At 39.8% G+C, this 21,414-nt stretch overlaps 1 long non-coding RNA gene across 1 annotated transcript in view; it reads left to right on the top strand.

The window, feature by feature from the left end:
* Positions 1-400: 400 nt before the first annotated feature.
* LOC133485427 (uncharacterized) overlaps positions 401-21,414 on the top strand; it is a 31,091-nt gene continuing 10,077 nt past the window's right edge. Inside the window, exons 1-2 of the long non-coding RNA XR_009790688.1 lie at positions 401-460; positions 9,218-9,310. This is a non-coding gene — a long non-coding RNA (uncharacterized LOC133485427). The remainder of the gene's footprint in view (positions 461-9,217; positions 9,311-21,414) is intronic.

A 21,414-nucleotide genomic window follows, 5' to 3' on the forward strand; every position in this document is an offset into this window, starting at 1 on the left:
CATGTTTTTGGGATGTGGGAGGAAACCGGAGTCCCCGGAGAAAACCCACACAGGCACGGGGAGAACATGCAAACTCCACACAGGCGGGGCCGGGGATTGAACCCGGGTCCTCAGAACTGTGAGGCTGACGCTCTAACCAGTCGGTCACCGTGCCGCCCCAAACACAAAATAATAATAATAATAAAAAAAAAATCCACAAATGAAAATAGGAGCAAAGACTTTCAAACAAAGTTTTACAAGAGTAGACTGTCATATACTACCCTGCAGTTCCATTATTGGAGCCGGCAGGGCGCTTTGCGTCCTCTCTCTCTCTCTCTCTCTCTCCCCCCTCCTCTCGCTGTTTTCAGCACCTGTCTCCAATCAGCCTCATCACCACCGGTATATAAGCCTGCCTGTTCCACGAAATCCTCGTCAAAGTATTGCAGTTACTTCCAGCGGTACCATGGCCCATTTACCTCACGTAAGTCACTCTATTCGTCATTCCCTTTTTTTACTCCTGTGCCTAGTCAAGTGAGTAAATTGTCATTACTGTTCTTCATCAATAACTACATTTCCTCTGCATCTGCACTGGTGTCTATACATCTCACCAGACACTGAGTGACATTGAATGAATAGACTTCAAAAATGATTTCCAATTAAAAACAAGGAATTTTTTACTTCTCCAGTCACTGAATTGCTCTTAAACAGCATGACAGAAGAGAAGGTTGACAGCACGTGAGGGTGAGAATTATTAATGGCTTCAGTTTTGAGGAAAACAGAAAAATAGGCGCTGTGGGAAATGGAGCAAACATGAGACTGAGGGAAGCACATGAGACAGTGATACAGCACTGAAAATAGTGAACGATTGCAGAAGATCACATGCTGACAACTCAACTGGGTAGGCTGTGAGCTACAGGGATTTATCTCTGCCCCTGATTTCTGCAGCACATGCTGACGATTTTCTAACATATTTCATATTCAAAATGCCTTGGATATCCATTCTATGTCCCTCCAAAAGCAATAGAATGTTGAGTTTAAGTTTTAGCATGAAACCATTAGTGTGTGACATGAAACATCTTTTATTTCTAGGTATTCGCATTCAGATCGGATAAAAAACTTAGAAGACAGCACGTTTTTTGATACTACACATTTTATGTACGTAAAGGTTTTGGAACGTGTGACTGATAGGTGTGTTTTGTTGCCTTGATGTGTCTTTTACAATAAATAGCGTTCAGATTTGGCTTTTGTCTGTAAAGACTACATACATACCAGTTGGAGGTGTAACCATTATGAAAACCAGAGAGCTGTCTGTGGGTGAAAAACAAACACTTGTGAAGCTGTGAGAAGATACTAAAATCATCTAATCAATCATAGCCATAACCAAAACAACAATTTGAACGGCTTAAAGAAAAAATAAGCCGTTTGTGTATTAAGTAGCAGATGTTGAAGGGGTACACAAAAGAAGGAAAAAAAAAAAAAAAAACGTTTTTATACCTCTAAAGAAAAAGCCTGCAACAACCTCCAGAGAGACAGCAGTGAAGGTCATGAAAGAAAGTACAGGCTTTCACGGAAGAATCAGAAGGCCAGGCTGGAATTTGCCATAAAGTACAGACAGGTCTCAGATATTTCAAGGCAATGGATTTGATTTGCAACTAAATATTCACTTTAATAGCAAGTTTATCTTTTTTGGGGGAGGGGGGGATCATATTCCTCTTTTTATGTCAAACCCAAATATTTTCACTCTACAGCAAAAGTAAAGAAATTTTCCTTACTGCACTAGTACTTTTCGAGGGGAGTTTATGTATGATGGTCTCAGCCAAACTGAAATAAAATGTTCTCTAATGCACATGTCCATTTTAACACAATTTCGCTTTCAGTCATTTGTCTAATGCAAGAGGCTGTTTCTGTGGTCCATCTCCCATCCACACTGATCAGTGATAGTCGCTGCAGGATTTCCAAAACAGAGAGATAGCAAACAGTTGGCAGAGCTGCTCCCTGGAATAATGTGGGCGTGTGCAAAAACTGCTGATGACTCTGCAGACAGTAATGTGATTAAACACTAACTTATTATGGGAATATGTTCAATGTTGTAGCGGCAAAGACACACGTTTCAGTCATAATCAGATAAAGGAGGGAGGTTATGAGTTAAGTGAAAGCAAACTACATTATTGATCGATATGTAATAAAGTAACGAAGTATCGCTATTAGAACTTAACATAATAGAAAACATGGCAGATAAAATTTCAGTGTGATGAACTTCCTGCATGGTCACTTACACTTAAATACATTTGTTGCTATCTTTGTCACTGACAAGCTTATAACACAATAATGAGCTTGGCGTGAGCAAGCACCGAGGCGAGGCAAATTAATTAGAGGGTGACAACAGCATATATTAAATGTTACTCCACGTTGTAACACAGGACCTCTCCATTATTTGCATGACCACAGGTGAACCAGCAGCTTGCAGCCACTGTTTGTTACTATGGGAACACGTTAGCTGACAAGCTTTGTTTGACACAATGCTGTATGTTGCACTATGCACACGAGAGGCGGTGACAGTGATTTCTTTGTATGGAAATGAGCATCCTGCTTGTAAATCATCTACAGGAGGGACTAGGAGTATTAGCCTGGGCTTCAACCAGTCTATTGGGTTGAAAAAAACTATGCCTTTAGTATCATTTTATCACGACATCCAGGACTGGTTACCAGTCAATCACAGGACACATGGAGACAGAGGACTATTCACGCTGACACTGAGTGGGAATTGACACACTGCCTGCATAGAAGTCAGGCAAATGAACCACTGCGCCATCAGTGAACCAGCCTGTGGCAAATTCGAAAAAAAATAAATTACACAGCATCAGAATGTTACAAAGGATGGTTAGAGCTTCACTGAAAATAAAATAAATGTTAAGAGAAACTTTTTATAGATTGAAAAGTAACTGCTTTTTAAAAAATACTTATAAATTACTTACTTTTTTCTCATTTTTTTGTTTGTACTTTAATTTGAATTTTTACAAGAAATGTATTTGAGAGGAACGTTAACATTCAGCATGTGGTTTTATTTAAACGCGTGCCTGCGTGGGTTTTCTCCGGGCACTCCGGTTTCGTCCCACATCCCAAAAACATGCATTAATTGAAGACTCTAAATCGCCCGTAGGCATGACTGTGAGTGCGAATGGTTGTTTGTTTGTATGTGCCCTGCGATTGGCTGGCAACCAGTTCAGGGTGTAGCCCGCCACCTGCCAGATGATAGCTGGGATAGGCTCCAGCACGCCCGCGACCCTAGTGAGGAGAAGCGCCTCAGAAAATGGATGGATGGATGGATGAAATGAGTGCCAAAATTCACTACTGGCTTCTCGAGCAGTCTAGTAATACCGTCAAAAAAGGTCATGGGGGTAAGTTGGGACTCCTAGCTGGCCACTCATACGGACCACGATGACCCATCCATCTCGCGGGGAAGTTGGCATTCAGCCATTCGCGAATAACAATTGGCCCATCTTGCATAGTAACACGGGGGGATGTGGGTTCTCACTTAAGGCCTCTTTATACTCTCGCGGTGGCGCGGCCAACAACGCCCGCATTGCATCATGTGACTGACCGAATTGCCCCGCGCAGAACCTCTGCGTAGCTTGACGCGTTCCGGACAAAAATAGTTGCTAAACGCCGCGGAGATCTCTCGTGATTGGTCCGTTTTAGTCACCTGCTGTGATGACGTACCAGCGTGCCCTTTTGGTTCTACATAGCTGCCGTCTCGATCGATTTTGCAGCATAATTAAACGCATCATCTGGTCATCTAGGTCCATTTGTTCTGTCGTGGTCGCCGTTTTTGTTGCTTTCTTACAACTATATCATGGAATTGGGTGGGTAATTGAACACAAGGTCACAAACGGTGTTACAAAGAAATGATAAAAAAAAACAAAAGAAGCGATAAACTGGTCTTTTGACATCTCTCCCAAAACGGCCTGCGGTGATCAGGCTGTTATTTCTAAGTCGCTGTGACAGTGGAACATTACAAGCCGTACATTGAAAAACCTCTGCTGGTTTATGTCATCATCTGTGCTAATTGCCCATAACTTGTCAGCATGGATAATGACCTAGCCAAACTGTAAATGAGTATCTCTTTATTTTTGCCATTCTTCTCGCATGACAGCCACTTTGAATACGCTTGGTGACTGAAAGTTCGCACACAAAGATGAATGGCTTCAAATGAGTCGAAGAAGACAAGCACTTGATTAGTTGATGTTTTGTGCAGTCCGCAGTGCTATTAACTTATGACCGCTTTGTCAAAATAAAATTGGATGACAACCGAATACTGCTGGTTCCACTGCTACAGCTAATAGAAGGAAGGTGTTTACTTGGAATGGACAAATCCGCAGCGTGTATTCCCCCTTCGACTCAATAATCCGAGCAGTGACAACGCATGTCAAAATAGGATCGAAGACGCCCCTGTCACAAATATCCTAAATCCAAACGACACATGCAATCTTGTAAACACACAAGGGCACCGCCTGCAACTCCGTGCACCATGACTTATAGTTGCATGATAGGCCATCATTTAAAAAGAGGAATTTCAAGCAGACAGGTTGGGGATGTGTGATAGATGACTTGTGTCAGTTTTTATATCAGCCATTTAAATTGTCACCCTGTGCAGAAACGAGCCTCTCAGGCAGAGAAACCCCATGTGAGAACTCATTTCGTTCTGCAATAAAGAAGATTAAGACATGATAGAGAATTTGTACATCAGTATTCTTAGTTTAAAACAATATATAATTAGCTTCTACAGCCATCATGTCCAATCTTTGTTGATGCTACTTGTGTGCCCATCTTAAGTCATAGTGGATATCCTCCCTCACGTATCCCTCCCTGCTGCTCTAATGATATTTCCTCATATCAACCAGCTTATCAAATCCAAATGCCGATGATGGATAAGTCTTCCTGGGGGGATGCGCGGGATTGTCCTCAGCTGCTATCTATCTATGTGTTACCGGGTGATTGTGCCCTGCTGGGATGCACGTCATTATGAGGGTCTATTGGGAGGCCCAGCTGTGTTGTAATGCCTCCAATCACTCAAAGTCCATTTCCAACATTGGGGAGAGTTCAGAAAACAAGACTTCCCTGTAAAAGTACTGTTTATCTCACCTTATGGTATATTTTATACAGTACATGTTGTGCAATAGGTAATTTTTACCTCCCATTTACCGTAGGACCGTGCATTTCTACACAGATCAATTTTTTTCAAGTGATCACACAGGAGTGGTAGTTAAAAAAAAAAAAAAAAAAAAAAAAAATACAGCAATTTAGTTTCAATATGTGAAAAATTGAAAAGCTGTCCAAGTAGCAATATTGTCCAACATGATTGTCCCGCCTTGCTCGGCAGTCTAAAATCAGAAGCGGGGAAAAAACAAAACAAATCCCAACTGCTTAAAAGTGTATCCATTTATCCATTTTCTATTCTGCTTATCCGAGCAGGATCGCTGAGGTGAGCTGGAGCCTATCTGAGGTGGTGAGAGGCGCGGTAGGCGTAACTATGACAAAGTAATTCAATAAAGGCAAGACTCACCTACAGTATATGTAAAGTTCAATGCGCTGCTATATATTTTCATAGAAGTCTCGTCAATTTTTTTGAGTCCTATATCGCAGGCATGCAGGGCACACACAGACATAAAACCATCTGCGCTCACATTCACACCTATCAGCAATCTAGAGTCTTTGTATCAAAAGTGCTCTATAACTAAAGATTGATTTGATTCAAATAACCTACCACGCATGTTTTTGGGGTGAGTGAGGAAACCAGAGTAAGTGGAGAAACCCCACGCAGGCATGGGGAGAACATGCAAACTCCACACAGGCGAGGCTAGATTTGAACCCTAGTCACCAGAACTGTGAGGGTTAGTAGTAGAAAATTTATTTTTGGTGGTGAAAACTCATATACATTTTTGATTGGCTGTTATGCACGGGCAATTCCAATTTTGAAGTGCAGCAAAACCAGTGCCTGACTCTCAGCCACTAATGGAAACTAGTGTCAGAAACCCGCACACTGCATGACAGTTCAGTCGGTTTCACGTCACTGAGTGTGGCTGGCTTTAATTATTCTCATCATCTGACCCTCATTTTCACAGATGACTTTTTTGGGCATTTAGAGATAGACATGGCAACCACTGAATAGCATATTATAGTCAGCGGCTCTTGGTTAGATCTCTAACATAATGTGGCCTTAACAGTGAGTAGAATCCGGAATGTGAAACAAGTGAGACTTAAAGGTCATTCCTAAAATTGTTTTGAGTATCGCCAATAAACTGAAACATTCTGCAAACTAGACACCAAAAATAAAATGGGTTATTTATGACCCCTGCTCCCTGCACGATCAACAGCATACACACTGCAAGATCATGAATATCTCAAGGCAGATAAACCACAAAATATCCTGCATAACAAAATCATCCTGTCCTTCAGATTAAATTAAGGTCCTTAAATTGTGTGCGTGAGCAATCGATTCCCTTTGGCTTTTGTTCATCTGGGAAATAAAGTCATTGTAGCCAGTGGAGGGAATGATATTCTGGGCTTTGTAGAGGAAGGTAAATAAAGATCCAAAGAGGAAGGAAAGAGTGCAGTCTCCAAATGTTTCTTGAAATGGGACAGATAAGACATAAAAGGGACTCAGAAATTGAGTCTAGCTACTGTTAGAAAATTACTTTGACACATGCATGAGGATGCAACTCACCCCCATATTCAGTGGTTTTGTAAAATTTCAGTGTGATTTTACATAAAGGATACATTTTATTAACTTTTTTTTTTTTACAGCACCAATACAGTTAATCAGTGTAATGTAAGTGTTGAGGAAGCTGAGACAATTTTAGGGGGTGATTATAATAAAACAAGTTTAAAAAAAGTAGATAAAAGCCTCACTGAGTGTTAGACGCTGTTAGACAAAGACATTACACATTATTTGAAGTGTTTGGCCTTCAGTAGTCATTAATTTGTGTTGTGTGTGTGTGTGTGTGTATATGTATGTATATATATATATAGGTATGTATATGTATGTGTGTATATGTGTGTATGTATGTATGTGTGTGTGTGTGTATATATATGTATATGTGTGTGTATATATATATATATGTGTGTGTATATATATATATGTATATATGTGTGTGTATATATATATATATGTGTGTGTGTATATATATTTATATAAATAAATATATATATTTATATAAATATATATTTAAATAAATAAATAAATAAATAAATAAATAAATAAATAAATATATATATATATATATATATATATATATATATATATATATATATATATATATATATATATATATATATATATATATATATATATATATATATATATATATATATATATACATACATACATACAGCTGCTTGAGCTCATTCCGCCTCTTTTTTTTTTTTATTTTTTTTTTTTTTTCTTTTCTCTCCTTCTTCTTCTGCTTTCTAGTTGTACACCCAGTTGTTGGAATGGGCATTTTTTGTATTTTCTAGAGGTGGATATTCCGCAATAGTTTCAGCAAAGCTCCTGAAGTCCAATGTAACAGGTTAGCGCAAGGCCCGCTATAAGGGGGTGTGCCCGCTATGAGTGTACCCGTGTGAGCACTGCAAATGATTGACACCTTGTCAGTCACAACTTCTGTCTCTGACGGGTTGTTTTTCTTTGGGTGCAGTGATTTCATAAAAAGCTAATTAGAGGCATAAAAAGCATTTTCACTCCTCGAGGCAGCACTCCATACAATAAGGAAGCACTCCAGAGTCCCAACTTTGTTTTTTTTTATCTACAAGCCATTAAAAAGCAAATTTTCCATAATATGCCCCCTTTAACGGTTCTATTGTAATTACAGCTCATCATAAACAGTCCAGGGATTCATTGAACATATTGTCGTCAGCATTTTAAAAGGCACAATGAGGTGGTCAGGTGGGCTGAGAGAGTCTCATCTCATAGCTGTTCTGCACCATTCTTGAGTAAACTCATCTTGTGTTTGCTTTTTGCCTTCCTCATCAGTGGATTGCAAGGCGAGGATGTGTTTATTCAAGTCAAACATTCAAACACAGTGTGTTTTTCTTCCTCTGTTTTTGTATCAGCAAGTAAGAAGGAGAGCATGAGGGACAGCCAAAGATAATGTCCTTCTAACAAGCAGAAGAATTTGAAAGCAATACATTAAGTAAATACAGTACACACACTGAAATCTAGTTGTTTGACCTAACATTTCAAGAATTATATTTTTCTTTTCCATCATTGTCACTATAGCCTGTAGGCTGGTGCTTGTAATGGAGAAATAACAATATTTCAGGTATATAACATTGAGATGCTGGCACGCTGGGCGACTGGTTAGCACATCTGCCTCACGGGTCTGGGGACCGGGGTTCGAATCTCCAGGCACTTCGGTTTCCTCCCACATCCCAAAAACATGTGCAGTAGGTTGATTGAAGACTCTAAATTGCCCCTAGGTGTGAATGTGAGTGCGAATGGTTGTTTGTTTCTATGTGCCCTGCAATTGGCTGGCGACCAGTTCAGGGTGTACCCCGCCTCCCGCCTACTGAGGATAAGCGGTAAAGATAATGGATGCGTGGATAACATTGAGATTGGGGATTCTACGGTGAATGTTCAATGAATGAATTGTAGAGAAATAATAAATAAGTAATAAATAGTTTTAAAATGAGGAACTACAAATGTTGTTTTTACCATTCTGGTGCTGTTCGACAGCCATCAAAGCTTTCCAAGTCAGACAAGTTGTTTTAAAAAAAAAATATATATATTTTTAATTTTTTTTAAACCAGGAAATGGCTGCTCTTGATTGGGGTGTCTGCTCACCGAGAATAATTGCTTTCGATGCTTCCAAATCAATAACAGTACTTTGAAGACGATATCAAAAGGGCACAGGTTCCCACATTGGGCGGACGGATGGCCATAAATCAATAAATGAAGGTTTGAGTTCCATAAAAGCAGAAGCTGTTTCATTAGTGCAGTCCCTCCCACACAGTTACACGGAGAACATCTGCTTCTGGCTCCAAAATAGCAATTGCCAACAAGTCGGGAAAATATGCCAAGAGGCCTGCAGCAACTAGGTATAATGGCGCTGCCCGTGTCAACACGTGAGAACAAACTAATATTCTTGTTATGTCTAGGCTCAAGTTAATGGTTATTGATGTCAGAATCACAAAGTGGCCTTGTAATGTTTAATTATGCCCTTCTCCGTCTGCATTCTACCAGGTGCCAGCCTTCACTTCAGCCATCTCTTTGGCACGTTATGCACTAAGTGGATAGCTACAAGGCATAATTGCATCGTTACTATGGCTTGGGCATGTAACCACACCAACACTTTCCAGTAAACAAATACACTGTGAGACTTCTGACATGAAAAGCCTTCACAAAGCAGGAACATTGCTTTTGTATGCACAAATGAGGCAGTGGTTATTTTATTGTAAGATGGGAATCTTGCATTTCACATGAACACCCAGTCTGTTATTACTTGGCCAATTGCACATCATTTGCTTGAAGGCTTTCAGTTCTCTGAAGCCAATTTGAAGATAAATTTTATGGAGATATGATGTGGCCTGGATTTGATAGAATACTGAAACGGTTTGATTTTGCACGCCTCACCTGCACAATCCAACATGATCCTATAGAAAACCTGTATCAAAAGTTTACCTTTTAACAATGATTAGTCAAATATGAACGCTACATGCGCTTTACATTTGATTGCTAGAGGCTTTAATTTAATTAGAATAATTACTAATGTGTGTATCTAATGTGATGGAGGGTAAGTGCATATAACAGACTGCAAGAAATGCACGGTCAGAGAGGAAGAAGGTACAAAACGTCACTTGGTCGATTTTTTGTTTTGTTTTTATTTAAAATTATTATTTTTTTTTTTTTGCGCTTTGTGTTGCGAGCCAAATTTTGACTTAAGCAAATTTTAGATCCTCCGCTGCTGGAGTGAAGTGAAGAAAAAAAAAAAAAGCCGCAATGGACTTCCAGCCATTATTGAACAACGCAAACACACAAATACAAAAATGAAAACACTCCTATGGAGCATTGAGCAGAATCTAACACTGAACTAATCGTGTGACTGCAGCTCCTGACATCACTCACTAGGCTGCGCTCCATTAAAGGTGTTTATAAAACCTTCATAAAACCAGGTTATTTCTATATATTCACATTTGTTTTTATATTTATATTTTACAATACAGTGCTAGTTTTCGTTATTTAAAACACAATGAAAATTATGTTTTTTGGGGTTGGCTGACACAGATGAATCAACATTCAATTCATTTCAGTGGGGAAAATTAATTTTTCATGAGTCAAAGTACCACTGTAATGAGGTTTACCTTAGCCAGGATTTGGTCAATTCATTACACAAATATAACAATAACTTCCATGCACTATCGTTCAGTGAGCCCCCCCTAATATCATCCAGCCATCCATTTTCTGAGCCGCTTCTCCTCACTAGGGTCGCGGGCGTGCTGGAGCCTATCCCAGCTGTCATCGGGCAGGAGGCGGGGTACACCCTGAACTGGTTGCCAGCCAATCGCAGGGCACTTAGACACAAACAACCATTCGCACTCACATTCCCACCTACGGGCAATTTAGAGTCTTCAGTCAACCTTTGTTTTTTTTTATGTCATTGTCTCAAACGTGTTCTCTGTCAATTAACTGTCTGTTGTCGCACTAGAGCGGCTTCAACTACCGGAGACAAATTCCTTGTGTGTTTTTGACATACTTGGCAAATAAAGACTATTCCGATTCTGATTCAAGACAAAAAGGTCATGGTTCGATATATTAAAGTTTTTAGACAGGAAGTTGCACTCAAACAAACAAATCCATGCCTGAGTCAACATTATTTACTTGGTTTATATAATAATGTAGTTGTTTATTAGTTGTTTTGAGTATCATGAAATATCTGTGAAGGGAATAAAAATAGAAAATTTCCATGTGAAACAAATTTTTGCAAGGACAGAGAAGAGACAAAATAAGGGTGATTTTCTTCTCTCTGCACTGGCTCATCTAAAAAAACAGTCACGTTTTCTTTCTGATGTTGCTATTATTGCAAGTACAGAATATTTTGTGTTGAGAAACATCAGTGCATGGAGAAGTGGGGGGGGGGGGGGAAATTGCATGGGGAGCTCGTCCATTAGGATCAGGCTGTTTAAATGGGAAGAGGACGTCTCTTTCTCAGGATGAAAATAATCCAAGTCTCTGCAATCACACCAGCCCAGTTATGTCTAAGAAGTCCTTATTTTTAATTTAAATTTCCGCTGCGTCCGCTTTGACCGTGTTTGTGCAAAGGAAATAATGGGCTCTGGGTTCAGACGCCGGCCACGCCACTCCAATGCAGGTGTGGATAATGGAATTAATGTGGAATTTTATTTAGCACTTCCTTTTTTAAGCATTGTGGCATTTTGCATGCCACCTCAGTGTCACTCTGCCCTAGCTTGCTGGGACATTTAAAAAAAAAAAAAAAGTCCTGCTGTTAGTGTTATTAGATGTCACCTACACAGTAAATAAAACTATTGTATGATCATTTAAAATTCATGCTGGTATTCAGTAAACATATCTGCAATCTCCTCCCTTCACTGAATGTAAATGATCTTCAGTCTTTATTGCCATTATCAACATTTATTCATTTTCAATTGCGCTTGTCCTCATTAGGGTCGTTGCTGAGCTGGGACCTATCCCAGCTGTCTTTGAGCGAGAAGCGGATTACACCCTCCACTTGTTGCCGGCCATTCACAGGGCACAATTATTGACATCTACACGGAAACTGACTTCAAAATGATTCTGTCACAGCTGCAGCTGTAAATGAACTTTTTACCATATCATGAAAAAAGTAGTTAATCCCTAGCTGTCGTGCCTGAGCATTGTGGCCCCGTAATAGAGGCCTGCCAAAATGTAAATGCTCCCTGACAGTCCAGAATAAATTATTCTTGCCTGCGCCCTTTTTGGGATTCTGCCGGGGACACTGTGAACCTAAAGGCTGCAGCAGGGAATATATCAGACAGGAAGCTGCCTGGCCAAACCACAGCAGCACGCTCAATTTGGAGTTTGTTATTCAAAGCTGGGTGCACCAAAGAGCGTTGAGGGATGTTGTTCAACACCAAGCCTGAGGTGTTTTCAAGCGCATCTTTGGTCTGACTGAAACTGAGAGAGCTCTTCGTCAAGCCCAACTCGTCGTCAGTAAACACTTCATTTGGTTCAAAGGGAGCGTGCAGCAGATTCACGAGTGAAGCTTTTTGTGTTTACTGCACTGCCACCTGCACAAACTATCAGCAGGACTCATTCCAAAAGTCATTGAGCATACGCTCTGATTGACCGAGGCGGTGCAGCCTGGGATGTGGGACTCAATAACTTAAAGTGGCAGCATATTGTCAGGATGTGGGGTGAAGCCCTGGGCGAAGCAGTGACAGTTAAGCGCGCCCACGTTCGGCTCCAACCAACACCAATTATTTATCACAGCTTCTGTTAAGCCATTAGGCTCCCCGAGAGCCTCGAACCAGCTCGTACTTTCTTTTGCAACTGGAAATGATAAATTGGTGGCTTTCTCTAATTAGAAAGTCTGTCGGTTAATGACATGTTTTTGTGCACAATAATTATGCCTGGATGTGTGAATGATTTTGAGAGTGGGTCTGGGGCCCTGATACCAAAGAGACTTGCCACCCACAAAAATAGAAGTTCTGTCTCAAGGAGAAATATTTTGCAAATATAGGCTGGAGATGGAAGTACCACTAAGTACGTAAGTAGTAAGTAAAAGGATTGTAATGCATTTTGAGTTAAAAAGAAAAGCCAAAAGAAAAAATTCAAACAGGAGTACATTCCAAAGCTTTTCATCACTGTTAGCTCCAGCGGGACTCACTGAGAGTTTGTGTCCTAAAGACAGCTGAGGTCAACTGGAGCCAGGAGGAAAATCACCTAATATACTCAGGGGTGCTCACGTCCCCAAATAACATATCAAGAGGTCAGTGTTATACCTGAAGGAGTTCAATGAAAGAAAGTTCATGAAGTAGTTCATATTTTGGGCCATCATGTTCATTTAGTTCACCTAGTTCATTTCTGCCTACGTTAGTAAGAACGCGCTCATTCTGGCGTCAAAGAACGGTTTTCATGTGAAAGTTAATTTTCATTCAACAGTGCCAGGTTTTGCTAGGGACTTCCTGGGCACGCTAAATACGAGCCTTCATATGTCGGGGATGAACGCCGTATTTGGCAACTGCCATTCATTTTTACATGCGGCAGGAAGTCACAGCAGCCTGTGTGCACGAGATGCGTTCGGGGACACTGCGTAAATGGGAGTGAATGTGCTTTTTGTTTGTTTGTATTGTAGTACAGTACGTCATTGTTGTGAATATAAGTGTAAATGGTTGTTTGTCTGAATGTGCTCTGCGATGGGCTCGTGCTCGGTCCCGGGTGTACCCCACCTCTCTCCCAAAGTTAGTTTGGTTAGGCTCCAGCTCACCCCTGGATCTAATGAGAAAAAGTAGTATGAAAATGGATGGATTGATTTCGGGCGTGGCAGGATGGTTGTGATAATTCCAACTTTTGTGAGCCTTTCAGTAAAGAACACAATAAAGCTGCTGTGCCTGTCCATCAGTCTATATTCAAACCAGCAGGGTTCATCGAGTCTGTCACTCCCATGGCCGCTAAATCTGGAGAACTATTTGTAGTATTGTTGTTTTTCTTTCTTTCACTGCCACGCTTGCATTTGGAACTTAACGCTCCACTGCACGTATCACAGTGTCACTCACGGGTCACCGTTATTGTTGAGCAGGCTAAAGCTTTGCAGACACCCAATATATTACTTTAAAAAAGAGAGCTCCACATTTGTATTCAATTTTAATGTAAATGTACTTTAAGCCGTAACAGTCTTCCAGAAGAAAAGAGATGATTTATATGCTTGTATGAAATATTTTCATAACTTAATTTTTTTTCATGTGTAGTTGTTGACAGTATTGCTGGATTCCATTTCCAACTGCATACAAATATATACTTACTGATCCATGTATAATTGTCATATATAATGATGTTGCTTATCAGCAAACGCGGCATATTTCTTCTAGTTGATGTTGATGTATGTCACGTGATTCTCGGTCAATAATTCTTTTGACCTTCGAGGGCGGTGGTAGTAAAGGCTACTGGATCACTCCATTTTCTGGAATCTATTGTTCATAGCTGTTCCAGCCAACTGTGAGCCGTTGTAATTTTTATTAGTAGTTAATGCTTGTTAATTTCATATGGAGTAACTCTGCAATGATTTTCCTCCTCCAAACTATACACCAAAACGAATGAATCAAGTCTTTTTAGTATTTCAACCGTGCTGAATATTTGCTTCTGCTTAACAAGGCTGAGACTGCAAACTGTTCAAGTCATGTTTTCACAAAAGATGAACTTTAAATGTATCTTGGGGTGCTGCACAGAACATGTCTACAGGCAAATGGAAGTTTGCAAAGCTCTTGTCAACACCAGCATGCTTCAAATGGTGCTGAAGTTTAGAGGTGCCGCTGCAATATCAGCCACAGACACACATTGAAAATTCCCCCTGCTTGCAAAATAAAAGACAAAACTTTGTGTACTTTAGGGCTTGTAATGACTGGCCAAGATTTATTTTCTTTTTCAAGGGAATGTAAACCATCACAAAGTTTAGGCAAGGTTTCAATTTTGATTGCATTGACTCACAGGACTGGCTTTTTTTTTAAATAGTTTCTTTGTTGGCCCTAAAAGATACTTTATAGAGTATTTATTTGGCTGGAATTACTGTTCAGCACCAAATATGTGTATAGAAGCACTGGAAAAGTCAGTTTTCCATAGTCTCTCTCTTTAAAAGACATACTAAGCATGCAGCCGGCACGGTGACTGACTGGTTAGCACATCTGCCTCACAGTTCTGGGGACCGGGGTTTAAATCCGGGCCGCGCCTGTGTGGAGTTTGCATGTTCTCTCCGTGCGTGGGTGGGTTGATTGAAGACTCTAAATTGCCCGTAGGTGTGAATGTGAGCGCGAACGGTTGTTTGTTTCTATGTGCCCTGCGATTGGCTGACGACCAGTTCCCTAAGCCTCCCGCCCGAAGATAGCTGGGATAGGCTCCAGCAGCCCGCGACCCTAATGAGGATAAGCGGTACAGAAAATGGATGGATGGATGCATGGACTAAGCATGCAATAAGATCTGATGCCATTCCCATACTGCTCACAGCCCCTTGAGGGCATATTTGCATGTTATTTGCGGTTTGCTGTAATATACTCTTATGCATGAAGTCATGTTTCGTCTTTCATCTCTCAGCATTCAGATGGAGTTTCTTGGGGATTTGAAATTTCTAGCTCATCTGTATGTTTTTACTTTGCATGATTAGTGCAATCTGTAGTGGAGTCAGAGCAACCGACAAAACATTGCATACTGTCAAAATGATGATATTTTCAGTATGCAGCCTGCATTTTCGATCTGCCCCCGCAATCAAATTGATTCTCTCTGCTTCAGCCTTCCTCCAAACAGAATGAAAATACTTTGTGCTTGATCCTGCTGGATGACTGAGGTGGAGGTAGTCAACCACTTGCAAGTAACAAGGCACATATTTGTGTTAATTTTCACATGTGATGTGACTTTTCTTTCTTATGTTTTTGCTCTCATTTGGTCATTTTCTGTTGTCTTCCGGATCCCATCTTTTTTCACCCCAGTCAGCCAATTAGCTCTCTGTATCCCTTTCTTGTGCTCTCACGTGTCTCATTTGTGTGATTATCCTGTGTATTTAGTATCCCAGCTTGTGCTCTTTCACTTGCTTTGTTCTGTTTGAGTGAAATATTTGCCTCTAGCTGCTGCTTCACCTGCCTTTGCCTCTATCTGCCTCCAACAGATGACGTGAGTAATACATCAAACACCATCAAACACTTATCTACAAGTGTTACTGTTATAAATGAGTCCACAGTGAATGTCATTTTCACCGCTCTTCATCGAGCGCTCTCCTACCTGGTTTCAAAGAACTCATTCAGGGAATTTTTGTTCCTACAATTTAGAAGTTTGACAGTCAAAACAATAATTTCCAATGCAAAAACACGAACACTTGGAACTCAGAACCTCTCTCTGCAACCGGATGCTGGACAATCTATGGGAAGCGTGAGGTCAGCCCACTACTCCCTCACAGCAACAACCACATCATCGTTTGTGAATGACATGAAAATAATGACGTCAACTAAACTTCACCATTGTTGAATGATCGAGTGATGTAAGGATGACCAACAACCTTGTCCTTAATATCGGTAATACAAAAAAGAGATCTGTGTGGACTTAAGGAGAAGACCTCTTTGTGGAGAGTGTGAGCAGCACCAAGTTCCTATCTCAGAGGACCTTTCCTGGCTTAGACATGCCTCTAGAGTGAACCCGTGATATAGAGAGACCGTATGAAAATTTGTATACAACCCCAATTCCAATGAAGTTGGGACGTTATGTTAAACCTAAATAAAAACAGAATACAATGATTTGCAAATCATGTCCAACCTATATTTAATTGAATACACTACAAAGACAAGATATTTAATGTCCAAACTGATAAACGTTCTTGTTTTTAGCAAATAATCATTAACTTTTAACTTTTCTGCCTGAAATACGTTACAAAAAAGCTGGGACAGGTGGCAAAAAAGACTGAAAAAGTTGAGCAATGCTCATCGAACATCCCACAGGTGAACAGGTGGGTGCCATGATTGGGGATAAAAGGAGCTTCCCTGAATTGCTCAGTCGTTCACAAGCAAAGATGGGGTGAGGTTCACCTCATTGTGAACAAGTGCAGGGAAAAATAGTCGAACAGTTTAAGGACAATGTTCCTCAACGTACAATTGCAAGGAATTTAGGGATTTCATCATCTACAGTCCATAATATCATCAAAAGGTTCAGAGAATCTGGAGAAATCACTGCATGTAAGCGGCAAAGCCGAAAACCAACATTGAATGCCCGTGACCTTCGATCCTTCAGGCGGCACTGCATCAAAAACCGACAATGTGGAAAGGATATCACCACATGGGCTCAGGAACACTTCAGAAAACCAAAGTCAGTAAATACAGTTCGGCGCTACATCCGTAAGTGCAACTTGAAACTCTACTATGCAAAGCAAAAGCCATTTATCAACAACACCGAGAAACGCCGCCGGCTTCTCTGGCCCCGAGCTCATCTAAGATGGACCGATGCAAAGTGGAAAAGTGTTCTGTGGTCCGAAGAGTCCACATTTCAAATTGTTTTTGGAAATTGTGGCCGTTGTGTCCTCCGGGCCAAAGAGGAAACTGTTATGGATACAAAGTTCAAAAGCCAGCATCTGTGATGGTATGGGGTTGCGTTAGTGCCAATGGCATGGGTAACTTACACATCTGTGAAGACACCATTAATGCTGAAAGGTACATACAGGTTTTGGAGAAACATATGCTGCCATCCAAGCAACGTCTTTTTCATGGACGCCCCTGCTTATTTCAGCAAGACAATGCCAAACCACATTCTGCACGTGTTACAACAGCGTGGCTTCGTAGTAAAAGTGCGGGTACTAGACTGGCCTGCCTGCAGTCCAGACCTGTCTCCCATTGAAAATGTGTGGCGCATTATGAAGCATGAAATATGATAACGGAGACCCCGGACTGTTGAACAGCTGAAGCTGTACATCAAGCAAGAATGGGAAAGAATTCCACCTGCAAAGCTTCAACAATTAGTGTCCTCGGTTCCCAAACGTTTATTGAATGTTGTTAAAAGAAAAGGTGATTTAACACAGTGGTAAACATGATCCTGTCCCAGCTTTTTTGGAACGCATTGCAGCCATAAAATTCTAAGTTAATGATTATTTGCTAAAACCAATAAAGTTTACCAGTTTGAACTGTAAATATCTTGTCCAATCCACAGTTATCACAGTGATGTTTGACTCAAGTTCACCAATCAAACGTCACAACAAAGTCACATCCGCACACAGTCTTCTATTGGGCTTCACGGACCAATCAAGGTGAGTCATGACAGTCGCGCGCGACTCGTGTTTACATTACAGTCTATGAAAAACAGCAACTTTAACACGCAGCGTAGTTTTGTAACTGCCCAAACTTGAAAATTTCAGCCCACTTCTAACTTGAGAAAACACCTTGTGGTAAGTTGCAGATGCTTTTGCTGTTGTTTTGGCTGTGCATATAGGAACATTAGCCCTATTTTGTGGTCGCAAGTAACTGTAAAACATGCATTTTTTGGGGTACGTCCAGTTTTCTCTCTCTTTCGCTCTCATACACACAGACATCCACACACGCACACTATCAATAAGTCTGGTCAGCTAACAGCTTTTTCATTCAGTCGTTTTAGTGGATGACTCAAATAATGTTTCTGTTAAGGCCTTATCCATATGTTATTTTCTTTCCACTTAAATTTAAATGGTGGCCAGTGTGTGGACTCCCATTGAACATGAATTTGAATGTAATCTGTTACTTCTGAACACAGCCAGATGGCAGTTATAAGAGGGAGTGCATCCTTGTCCAGCCAGATTTATTTTTATTTAAGCTTTATTTAACCAGATAAAAGACCAGTTAAAATATAACATCTCTTTTTCAATGGTGACATGGCCAAGAAGGCAGCAAGTTAAACGTCAAATCAAAGTCAATCACATTCAAGTTTATTTCAGTTGTTTATTTTTACCTCCCCCTCTCAAAAAGATGCAAAACTAAATCAATTCACTTGTCCAAATTCTAGGTCACATTAATGTTGGAAAAAGTTTTTAAATTATTTATCTTGGTCAAATTCTTTTACAACACAAAAACCTGGCATTTGAACAGGGGTGTGTACACTTTTTGTCCACTGCAGCTTTGTTCCTGTTTTTGTAATCTGCCTGGTGAGCCAACAGTATTTTGCTGTTTAACAACTAGAAACAATATAGTATACTGTAAGACCATTTCTTGAAGCTGAATTTGCCTTAATTTGTTATTTTACAAGGATTTATTTGAATGAAGATTTTATTTATTGTTTTAGATTAAGTGATATTGTTCAGCAATATCTGAATTTGCACAATCATATTTTAGTTTTATTTTATTTGACATTCATGCTCTGATTTAAAAAAAAAAAAAAAAAAAAAAAAAAAAAAAAACTCAGAAGTTACTCAGTACGTAAGTATAGTTTTTACTGAGTACTTTCTTACTCAAGTAATTATTTGGCAGACTACTTTTTACTTTTACTTGAATCATCTTATTTTAAAGTAACAGTACTCTTACTTGAATACAATATTTGGCTACTTGACCCACCTGTGTATATAGGACTGCAACCCATTCACTTGAACTTCAAGACTACCTCTTTTATTTTCACATTGATACATTACATTCACAGTACACTCAGTAAATTCTCCCAATCTGCTACTGACTATGTTTTTGTGAACGTCTGGAGGCGTTTGACTATTGTCGCTGTCATACGCTGCTCTTTTGTGCAGCCTTTTTCAAACTTCCGTTTTTGTACATAGGTTTGAAGTACAGTATCTTATATTGTCTTTTCAATTTATATATGCATGTTTAGATTTTTACACAATGAGGTGAGAAATAAGACCGCAGTTTGATTCTTTTTATGTACTGTACATACAGTATGCAACAATAGTGACAATAGCAAGACCAATTTAATTTTTTATCTTTGCATCTTTCATCTGTTGCTGAAAGGGTCACATTTTGGTTTGCACTCAGAATTCATCTGGTTAGAACATTTGAAGTTACACAGCTACAAGAAGCTTGTTCTACTGAATGACAAGTTGAAGAAATACAGACACAATATTCTTCTTTTCAATGGAAAAACAGAACAGTCATTGTCTCCAGATTTGTGTCTGTTGATTTGGAGCAGCCAGAAGAGCAGTTTTATCTGCAGCCTGCCTTTGCTTGGCTCTTTGCCTTTTTTTGTTATGGGTAGGATTCTGGCTCTGTGGTTTGTTTATTTGTTTACTTGTATTCAGTGGTTTAATCAACAGACACCCAGGTGCATCATTGCCAATATTCTTGTCCTTGTTAAAACGCTAACATATTTATTGTTGGTAATACCATCTGCACACTTCACTTCAGGGAAAGGATGGTACACAATAAATGAAGAATGAACTAATTTTATCAGATGAATGGAAGTTTTGTGTGTGGCAGCAGCCATAAAACGAACATAAGGTTTAGTCACTGAGTTTTGCATACAATACATGATTTAGTATTTACTGAGAAGGACCACCTGCTGAGCCATCACATCCTATTTAAGATTGTTTTCATCATATTTCAGGTACTTCATCATCCACAAAATAGTCTAAGTAGAGTAATTGTTTATCGACAAATGTCAGGATAACTCACACGTAATCATATGAAAAAGAAGAATAGATTTTTAAAAATGTGTTTTACCGAAGGTCAAATATGTTTTATGGGCATTAAAAAGCATTACATTTAAAATGAACTTATAATAGGATTGTGGTTACTATTGCAGCTAATAGTGTTTGTTTTTTTGTCTATGATCAGTCACTTACATTTTTAAAAATATGCAATATATTTACAGTCATTGCATTAGACGTGATTCTACAGTGCAACAAAATGGTGTTAGCAGCTTCTCTATGCAGAATGTACCAAAAACAATACAGTATATAAGAAACTATATATAAAACTTTATTTACATGGTCTGTGTATTATGCCTTTGATGTGGAAAGACGCATTTCACTTTTAACATGTTTTCTTTGTGTGTGTCTGTGACATTTCTCTTGCACACAGTGCTCGCAGTATCAATGTAATTAGTATGTACTCTCCTCGTTATTAATTTCTACTAATTTACTCTTCTAGTAAATGTTTTCTTGTTTGAGTCAAGATCATATTTAAGCTTTTCCTGATAAATACTATTTTTCTCTCCCCACTGCAGTGTTTCACGTGTTTTAGAAGAGCAAAATTAACAAGGAGGATCAAAAGTCCCAAGCCATCAGATTTTTTTTTTAAAATTATTTTTTATAATCTCTGATGTCCTTTTATCGTGTTTGTGAGATAATTTGGGTTGAAAATGCCCAGATAGTCCTTTTTCAAGCTATTCAAGTTGCTCTTTTCCAACTGGGAGTTGAAACGGCCAGAATTCTCATTCATATGCGACATGTAAATGAGCTTTGCTGATTGGCTTGCCTATCTGCCCCAATTTAAATATGGAAAACAGTTTGGCTCTGATTGATTCATATCAGAGCGTATGCTAGTGTCTACAAGGCAGCTTGTGGCAGTCAAGCGATTCGTAGCGATGTCTCGTCCTTCGCTGCCACATTCAGACTCTCATTCCTCACAAGTGTTTGCTCGCAGGGTAATTTATACACACTGAATGTGCATTTTCTTCATTTGCGCCACATTTATATGCTTCTCCCACCTCGGTCCTCCTCAGGGGGTCTTCGGCGTGCTCGCGTCCGGGGACACGGTGCTGTGAGCAGCCATGCCCGTCACCCGTGAGCA

The sequence above is a fragment of the Phyllopteryx taeniolatus genome, chromosome 11 (assembly GCF_024500385.1).
Source record: "Phyllopteryx taeniolatus isolate TA_2022b chromosome 11, UOR_Ptae_1.2, whole genome shotgun sequence".
Taxonomy (NCBI): Eukaryota; Metazoa; Chordata; class Actinopteri; order Syngnathiformes; family Syngnathidae; genus Phyllopteryx; species Phyllopteryx taeniolatus.